Genomic DNA, 8304 nt, shown 5'->3' on the forward strand with positions numbered 1-8304 from the left:
TTGAAGTGCTCAAAAAAAAAAAAAAAAGTCTGCTACCCTGTTTCAAGTCACACACCACGGCCTAAAAAAGGTTGCGCTCCACCGCAGACAATGGCGCATATGAACGATTTGGCAGTTCTATATTGTTTGTTTCAGCAGAGTAAAGTAATTTATCCAAGATAACCTAAGGAGACCTCATTTAGTAGTGCTGAATTGACCATTCAGTCTTATCACAGACCTTTTTGAGATATTCGTAGTCTCTCCGTTTTATCCGAGTTTAAGTATCACAACTCATTGTCCTTGTCTGATTTAATTAGTTGCCACTTTATTTGTGAGTTAAATGACCATCTCTTCCTCTTTTCAAATATGAAATGACATTGTGACAAGATAGTGATTCAAATCTGCCTCTCATTGTGTGCTGCTCGTAGGGACACTGCAGAATAAATCTGAATAAATTAAGCAGATAAATGAATATTCACAATAAGTTGTAGTTAATCTTTTTCTGCCTTCAGAGGTAACATGATTGCAAAAGACATGTAGATACCAGCGCAAGTTTTTAAAGTTATTAAAGATTAAATATACTGTTATATTTAAATAGCAAACTGTAAGATGACCCTAGCTTGGGCTTTATTTCTACATGTGGAAACTCCTTGCAGGTTAGGTATCAGGCGTTTGCAGAAAAAAAAAATGTTTTTAACGACCTCAGACATGAAGAGAACATGGTGTTCACTCAAAATGTTAAATGAAATGTATACTTCATTTAATTGGGTGCAAAACTTTCCTCAATTTTTATTAAACCTTTGTGACCCTTTTCCCTGTTGTTGTGCAAACTTAAATTCATGTGTAGTATATGCAATTACATATTTTAATTTATATTGTTATATAGATTGTATTATTGTTTGCCGAACACGACTTGAAATCATAAGGCAAATCACAATTTAAATGCCAGAAAAGATTTGATATTTTATTTGTAATATTTTAGCATAATGTTAAAATGAGCATATTCAGACAATTCTTATAGTTTTATTAATTAAAATGTATTTATTATTATTATTATTTTTAATCCAAAAATAGAGCAAATGTTTTTCTACTGGAATTACATTAAATTCAACCAAAAAGCCTTAAACAGCAAAGGGATTTTTGTAACTTTTAGAAAAAGGGGGGGGGGGAGGGGTAGAGAGATTGATAGAATGAGATCTGACCTTCGACCCTTCCTGATTCTCTAGGTTATAAAGTGACAGAGCTACTGCAGCTCATTCTTAAAGGGCTCGTAGGAAGGACACACTGTGTCTGTGGTGAACGGTTCTCTGGTAGAGTGTTTCTACGCGAGAAAGCTTGAGGACGCATCTGAAATGCTTTGATAAAGTGCTTTGAGAGAAAATGAACTCCCTCATGGATTTAATGACATCAAAGAGTAAGTCTCTGGCATCGTAATAAATTCAGGCCGGTGTGTGTGTGTGTGTATGTATATTGTAAGCTTGTCCCAATGTTTTAAATAGCAATAATAATGTATTTTGATGTAAAATACTGTTATAATAAAAACAGATTTAGATAACAAAATTGTTTTATTATGCATATTATATGGTATTATTATACATAATAAAATATAATTATATATTTTATACTTAGTTTTTTTTATTTAGACATGAAAACCAACTTCTAATGATTTTAACTCTTAGCAAATCAGAGTCAAAGTGTCAAATATGTTCTGATGTGTCAACTCAGCTGTGCAAAGCTTAAATCATACTAATATATATTTTAAATTTTAAAGTCTTTTTTTTTACTATTCACTGGTTCAGAATTTGACTACATGTGTAATCTTTATAATCAAAGATCTGGAGAGAAAATGAATGTATACTAAATACTGTGCTTTATAGTGGTAGAATTCATGCTATTACATAATAATAATATATTGAAAATATTAAAACTATATTTTAAATAACAATTAAAAAATCTAAAATAATATAATAAAAAATGTTTTTTAAAATACTTTAAATAAATATTAGCGGCTGGGTTGAGACCCCTTCAGCAGAATGTTCCTTCTGCTGTTCAGAGGAAGAGCACAAAATGACAGATTCAACCTCACACACAGCAGTCTCACTCAACTCATCTGACCTTCGACCCTTCCTGATTCTCTAGGTTATAAAGTGACAGAGCTACTGCAGCTCATTCTTAAAGGGCTCGTAGGAAGGACACACTGTGTCTGTGGTGAACGGTTCTCTGGTAGAGTGTTTCTACGCGAGAAAGCTTGAGGACGCATCTGAAATGCTTTGATAAAGTGCTTTGAGAGAAAATGAACTCCCTCATGGATTTAATGACATCAAAGAGTAAGTCTCTGGCATCGTAATAAATTCAGGCCGAACTCATTGAGAAAGAGAGGGAAATTGAGCTTTGATTTTCACAGCTTTTGTGTGACATTGAAAAGACTAAGAAGGCCAAGGGAGGAAGGGGATAAGAAAAACCCACTTGTCCTCTCTCAAACTAGCCCACAGAAGAGAAAGAGAAGAGCCGTTTGAGGATAGTGTGCTGCCTGGTTGTCAGAGCGCTACACGGTTCTGAAACAGAAACTTTTCTGCCCATTGGACACAGCTTTTATAAGCATATATGAGGGACAAAAGAAAGCCTGGAGTAGTGTAATGAGCCCGCACAGTGGCCATTATTTATTATGAAAAAAGAAAAATATCAAATCCCTTGATGCGTTATTTATATGCAATCACCATGTTCACACTTGTCTTTTTAAAAGTAAAAAAAACTGTGACGTTTACAACATTTTATTTGTTATTTTATGTCTTTTAGTAACTTTTTTTCACAGTACAAGTATTTTTTCTTTTTTCATTTTTCGTTCATTTTTTTTCTCCATTCGATTCTTCTTTGTTTCATAGCAACAGACATAATAGAGTTTGCAAGTAGATTGTGTCTGACATCAGTACCTTGTCACAACCATTCTTACCTCATAAGGCAGTGTGTAATTTTACCTTAGTTCGAGCCAAATTAAATAAATGCTTTCATAGTGGTATCCAAACACTTATTCAAATAGCTCACCCACTCTGCCCTCCACACTCTGACTCATAGGTAACAAACATATGACATGGAAATACTGAATAAAAAAAGTCAGTGGGGGTGAATTATGGGACATTTAAAAAAACATTGATGTAAAAGTCAAGCCAGTCTGTCATTACCAGGCAGAGCAGGAAATGATATAATTGTTGCATTTTTCCCATGCCCATTTGGCCTGTGCTTGACCCCCTCCTTCGGCTGCTGGGAATGGTCACTTAGTGATTAGTGCTGTGAGCGTCTGAGTTTTCATCCGCAGAGATCTGTGTAGGGGGTGTTCGGAGACCTTTACAGTGCGTCCGTGTGCCTGTGAGAGAGAACTTGTGGGAAAAACGGGTTTATGTGGCGGTGACGCTATAAATAGAGAATCAGGAAATCAGTTTAACAATCACTCATGGGATGTTTAATGAATCTATAGTTAGCAATTCCAGCAGAGAACAAAAAGACATTTTTAATCAATCAGCCACATTGCAGTACAAATGTGCAGTGCGCTGTGCTGCCTTTAGCAGCGGATTTGATTATGGCTGTTCAACGTCAGTCTGTTCTTCAGCCGATTAATACTCTGTTTAATAAGGATGCTCATGGGAAAGGCAACATCTAAACAGTGAAGTGTATTGTGTCCTAAATCCAACCAAGTGACATCATGTCGTTTTACCGCTGAGGTCATATGAAACGCCCTGCGCCGTGCTTCCCAAGAGAAGACAGTGGAAGATATTAGGTGTTTCGGACACTCTGGGTGGAAGCCATATTTTAGGTCCACTAGTCTCAGTCCTTGACCGTAACGGTGGGAAATGTCAGTATGATTTCAGGACATCACCCAAGAGTCTGCTGTCATCAGCTATCAATGTTAAACTGCCCCACACTAGTTCCCATAAACCTTTATTGACTCCAAATAAGAAATCAGATAAATGACTCTGTCTGGATGCTTGTAATGAAAAGTATACTTGCATTTTTCTTTTGTTTCACTGAATGGACAATAGCTGCTTTTACACATTAAAGTCGGTAAATTATGGTAAAATTGCTTGATTGGCATTAAAGAAATAGTTCACCCAAAAAAGAACTTGTACTGGACATTTTACTCACCCTCAGGCCATTCAAGATGTAGATGAGTTTGTTTCTTCATCAAAACAGTTTTGGAGAAACTCAGCCTTACATCACTTGCTCACCAATGCATCGTGAATGGGTGCCGTCAGAATGAGAGTCTGAATGAGAATTTGTTTATTACAAACCCACAGATTTTCACTTTACAAGACATTAATTGTTGGACTGGAGTCATGTGGATTACCTGTAGATTATTGTGAGGTTTTATGATTATTGTGATCAGCTGTTTGGACTCTCATTCTGGCGGCACCCATTCACTGCAGAGTATGCATTGGTGAGCAAATTATGTAATGTAAAATTTCTCCGTAACTGTTCTGATAAAGAAATAAACTCATCTACATCTTGGATGGCCTGAGGGAGAGCAATTTTTCAGCAAATTTTCATTTTTGGGTGAACTATTCCTTTAAATGCTGTGCTGTTTTCTTTCTTCTGCCCAGATGAAAAGAAGCACTTTAAGATGTCACACAATAGTATCCAAAGGCAAAGCCACATTGTTGATTAAGAAAGAAGGAAAGTCTTGAGTTTTTTTTTTTTTTTTTTTACACTTTATTTCGATAGTCCACTTTAGACATTCTACTAACTATAAGTAACTTTGTAACTACATGTCAACTACTTGTCAACTTATTATCATTAATTTGCAACTACATGTCTACTAACTCTCAGAGTAGATTGTTAGGGTAGGTTTAGGGTTAGTAGAATAAGTTGACAAAGAAAGTGTTAGAAGATATTAAGCAGACAGTCTACTAATACTCTACTAACTGCTAGTTGACATGTAGTTACAAAGTTACTTATAGTTAGTAGAATGTCTAAAGTGGACTATCGAAATAAAGTGTTACCTTTTTTTTATGTGGCACTCGTGAAAACGACTAGATGTGAACAGTGGAATGGGGGGGAAAATTAGAAGGTCATGCAAAAGACATGAGCACAACGTTTAAAGACCTCCAACTGGCGTGTGTCTACATACAGAAACAATGGAAAAGCACGGCAGTGGAATACAAAAACATGTTCTGTTTGATTGTATGATTCATACTTTACTTGGTATGCTACTTTTGAGCAAAATTGATTAATTTATTCAATATCATATAAGCCTATGTGTTTGTCATCCTCTCCCCACCTTCTGGAAAAGAAGAAGGGGAACCCTTAAGAGCTCTGACACATTTCACTTACTGAATGAAACAAATCCAAACCAGTCACAAGTCATCATACATCACAAAGACAATATATCATTCAGGCTCCAACTATCAGCCAGACCTCAATTTATTTGGCATCTAAATCTCTTTTGTGACATTTATAAAGGAAACCAGTCTGCTCTGTGATTCCAGTCCAGCTTTTCCCTTCCAAAGGTGAATAAACAAGTCATGAAATCTGGGCAGCAAGCACTGCAGAACTATAGATGTACTGAGACGAGTATCACATCCAGTCACACAAACGCGCACACCTCTTCCTCACAAAATGAATGAACTTGTACTGGATTTTTTTTTTTTCAGATACACAGGACTGGGCGTAATAATTGGCTTCCATTTCCTTTTATTGAGAGAGAGCACTAAACTGTTTATGTATTTTAGTACATTGCCTGACTTGAGAAGTTACATCATAGTTCAACTGAAAGTCAATTGAAAAGTTGTTGTTGTTTAAGTACCTACAATTAACATTTTAGGTCTTTTTTTTTCAATCAAATAAAAATATGGAGAAAGAGAAAAGGAATGTACACTAAATATTGTGCTGTAATCAGGGCCGGATTTACCTCTTATTGTGACATAGGCAAAATAAATTTTTGGGCCCCCCTTCCCTATTAATATATAATATTACCACCCAAAAACAAACAAAAATTATAATCCACGGAAATCGTTACAGTGTTCTCTATCGCAGAATACCAAATTGTAGCCTAATTTCATTTTAGAGCAACTAACGAAGACTTGAGCCTTTAATATGCAAACTAGTTATTAGAAAAAGGAAGAGATTAAGCGTGTGTGAATTACCTTAATTAGCTTTTCAGTTGCAGCTCTACTTTGACAAAGTTGCGGGTCAACGCTGACAAGTTTCTGTGCACGTGCCCTGGACTGTGCCCTGGACTGTGTGTGTGCGTGCCCTGGACTGAGGTGGTAGACCGTAGAATAAATTAATAAATAAATATTTCTCCTTATTGTAACTGGCCCCCCGGGACATGCGAGCACATGCCTAGAATGCCTAGTATGCATAAATCCGGCCCTGGCTGTAATGTTTGAAATACTGTAGTGGCAGAATTTAGACTCACGTCTAAGGTCATATCCACACGTACACGGGTATTTTTATAAACTGAGTTTTTCCTTCTTCCGTTTTTACAAAAAATCTCTGTCCACATGCAAAATGCAAACGCATGCTATGAAGCACTGTCAAGAGCATGCCAAGCCAACAGGTGGCAATATAATCTCAACCGTAAAGCCATGTTGGCCAATCAGAAGCCTGAAAAAGTTTCCAGTAGGCGGAGATAACAGCGCAGGCTCCGACGTCACAAGCCAAAAACTCAGTTTTCGCTGTCTTCACGATAACACTGCAACCGGAGTTTTTGAAAATCTTCACCCTGGCAGAACTTTTAAAAAATGTTTGGTTTCAGTGACCTGGTGCTGCGTTTGCGTGTGGACGAACAGCCAAACCGCATAGAAAAAACTGCGGTTTTAAAAATAACCGCATTCGTGTGGACAGGGCCTAAGAACAGAGACTCACGTTGCGTTTTCATTGAATTATTCAGTCCAGTGTGTTTCGCTTTAAAACACGAGCTCTGTCATATTCTGTGATTGTTTCCCTCATGCATAGCGCTGTATGAAACACAGACTGAACGAAACGTCAAAACATCCCACCGCTGTTTGATGCGCAAACTACATTTCTCGTCAGGATAACCAGCATCTCGCTAGTAACGTTTTGATGGTTGAGGATTGCAATCAAGGTAAAGACGATTGCGGTGGCGTACAGGAGTCGTACAGTAAGCACGCGTAAGTCTAAATTAAGGCCCTTTCACACGGGACGAGGCAAGCGGTGGAATCGCCGCGTGGCTGCCGCTTTCTCTTTTAGTGGAAGCGTTTTGTGCAGATGAGGTGGTGGTCGCGTTGCGATCTCGGAGTGGACTTTGCCATAGTTACAATTGTCAACATCACCTTTGCATTTACAAAAAACTAAATAAAACATAACGGAAATTTGTGTTTGTGTCATTCTGTCATTAATTGTTGTCATTATTTAAATTTTTTTTTCGTTTGGCAAAAGTTTAGTTGTTTTTGATGATTTGCCTAAAGAGCATTATTACCTGTGAGGTCATGATTGAAGTAAAAGTTTGAATGAAATATAATTTTAAAGGAAAATTGAGAAGATTAATTGAGCCTAAACAATGCATCCCAGGCACAGGGCTTTGCTGAAAATGCAAAAAAAAAAATCGTATTGATGTGGTCATGGTTGTTAGTAATCTGTTCACTGATTGGTTGAAACCGACGCGGCTGCCGCTGCGGCTCACAAAAAGATAAAATATTTTTATCTGTGGTGGTGCCTGCCGCGAAGTGCCGTGCCCATGGAAGCTGCAGGAAACCGCCCGCGTATTGCCGCTTTCCGCATGTCTCCCATTGTGAAAGAACTGGACACTCTCGACTGCCGCGTACAGTGTGAAAGGGCCTTTAATATATTGATGCGCAAACCAACTGTGTATGAGCGCTCTTAATGCACAGATCGTACATTGTATTATGCACAGATAAGTACATTCACGTTGTTTCCACACACATTCAGTATAATGTTTTGATTTGTCATGTGTATGTTGCTGTGTTTAGTTATTCTGAATGGATCCATGTACTGTAGTAAGTATAAGCGGTCAGCTCAAGGCGGTTGGTTTAGGAGTTTTTGGCATCTCCATGTGGTCCTGCTTGGTATCACAACTACTGTAGACTACACATACTACACTATGATTATTATTTTAAAATATTATTTTATTTTAATGTGTGCTTTTGTGTGCATAAATGTATCAATTATATGGAATCCTTATATCATTTGGTTCTTTGGTGTTCTTTTTTGAAAAGACATCTAATTTTATCTTGAAATAAGCTTGCAGTAAATACAGTTTTGTGAGAATCACCCTTCAGTCTATAAATGGTGTATGCTTAATTTCATGATAAGTGTGTGATTAATTATATATATATATATACACACACACAT

This window comes from Sinocyclocheilus rhinocerous, unplaced genomic scaffold (assembly GCF_001515625.1).
Source record: "Sinocyclocheilus rhinocerous isolate Xijiao unplaced genomic scaffold, SAMN03320098_v1.1 scaffold388, whole genome shotgun sequence".
Classification (NCBI taxonomy): domain Eukaryota; kingdom Metazoa; phylum Chordata; class Actinopteri; order Cypriniformes; family Cyprinidae; genus Sinocyclocheilus; species Sinocyclocheilus rhinocerous.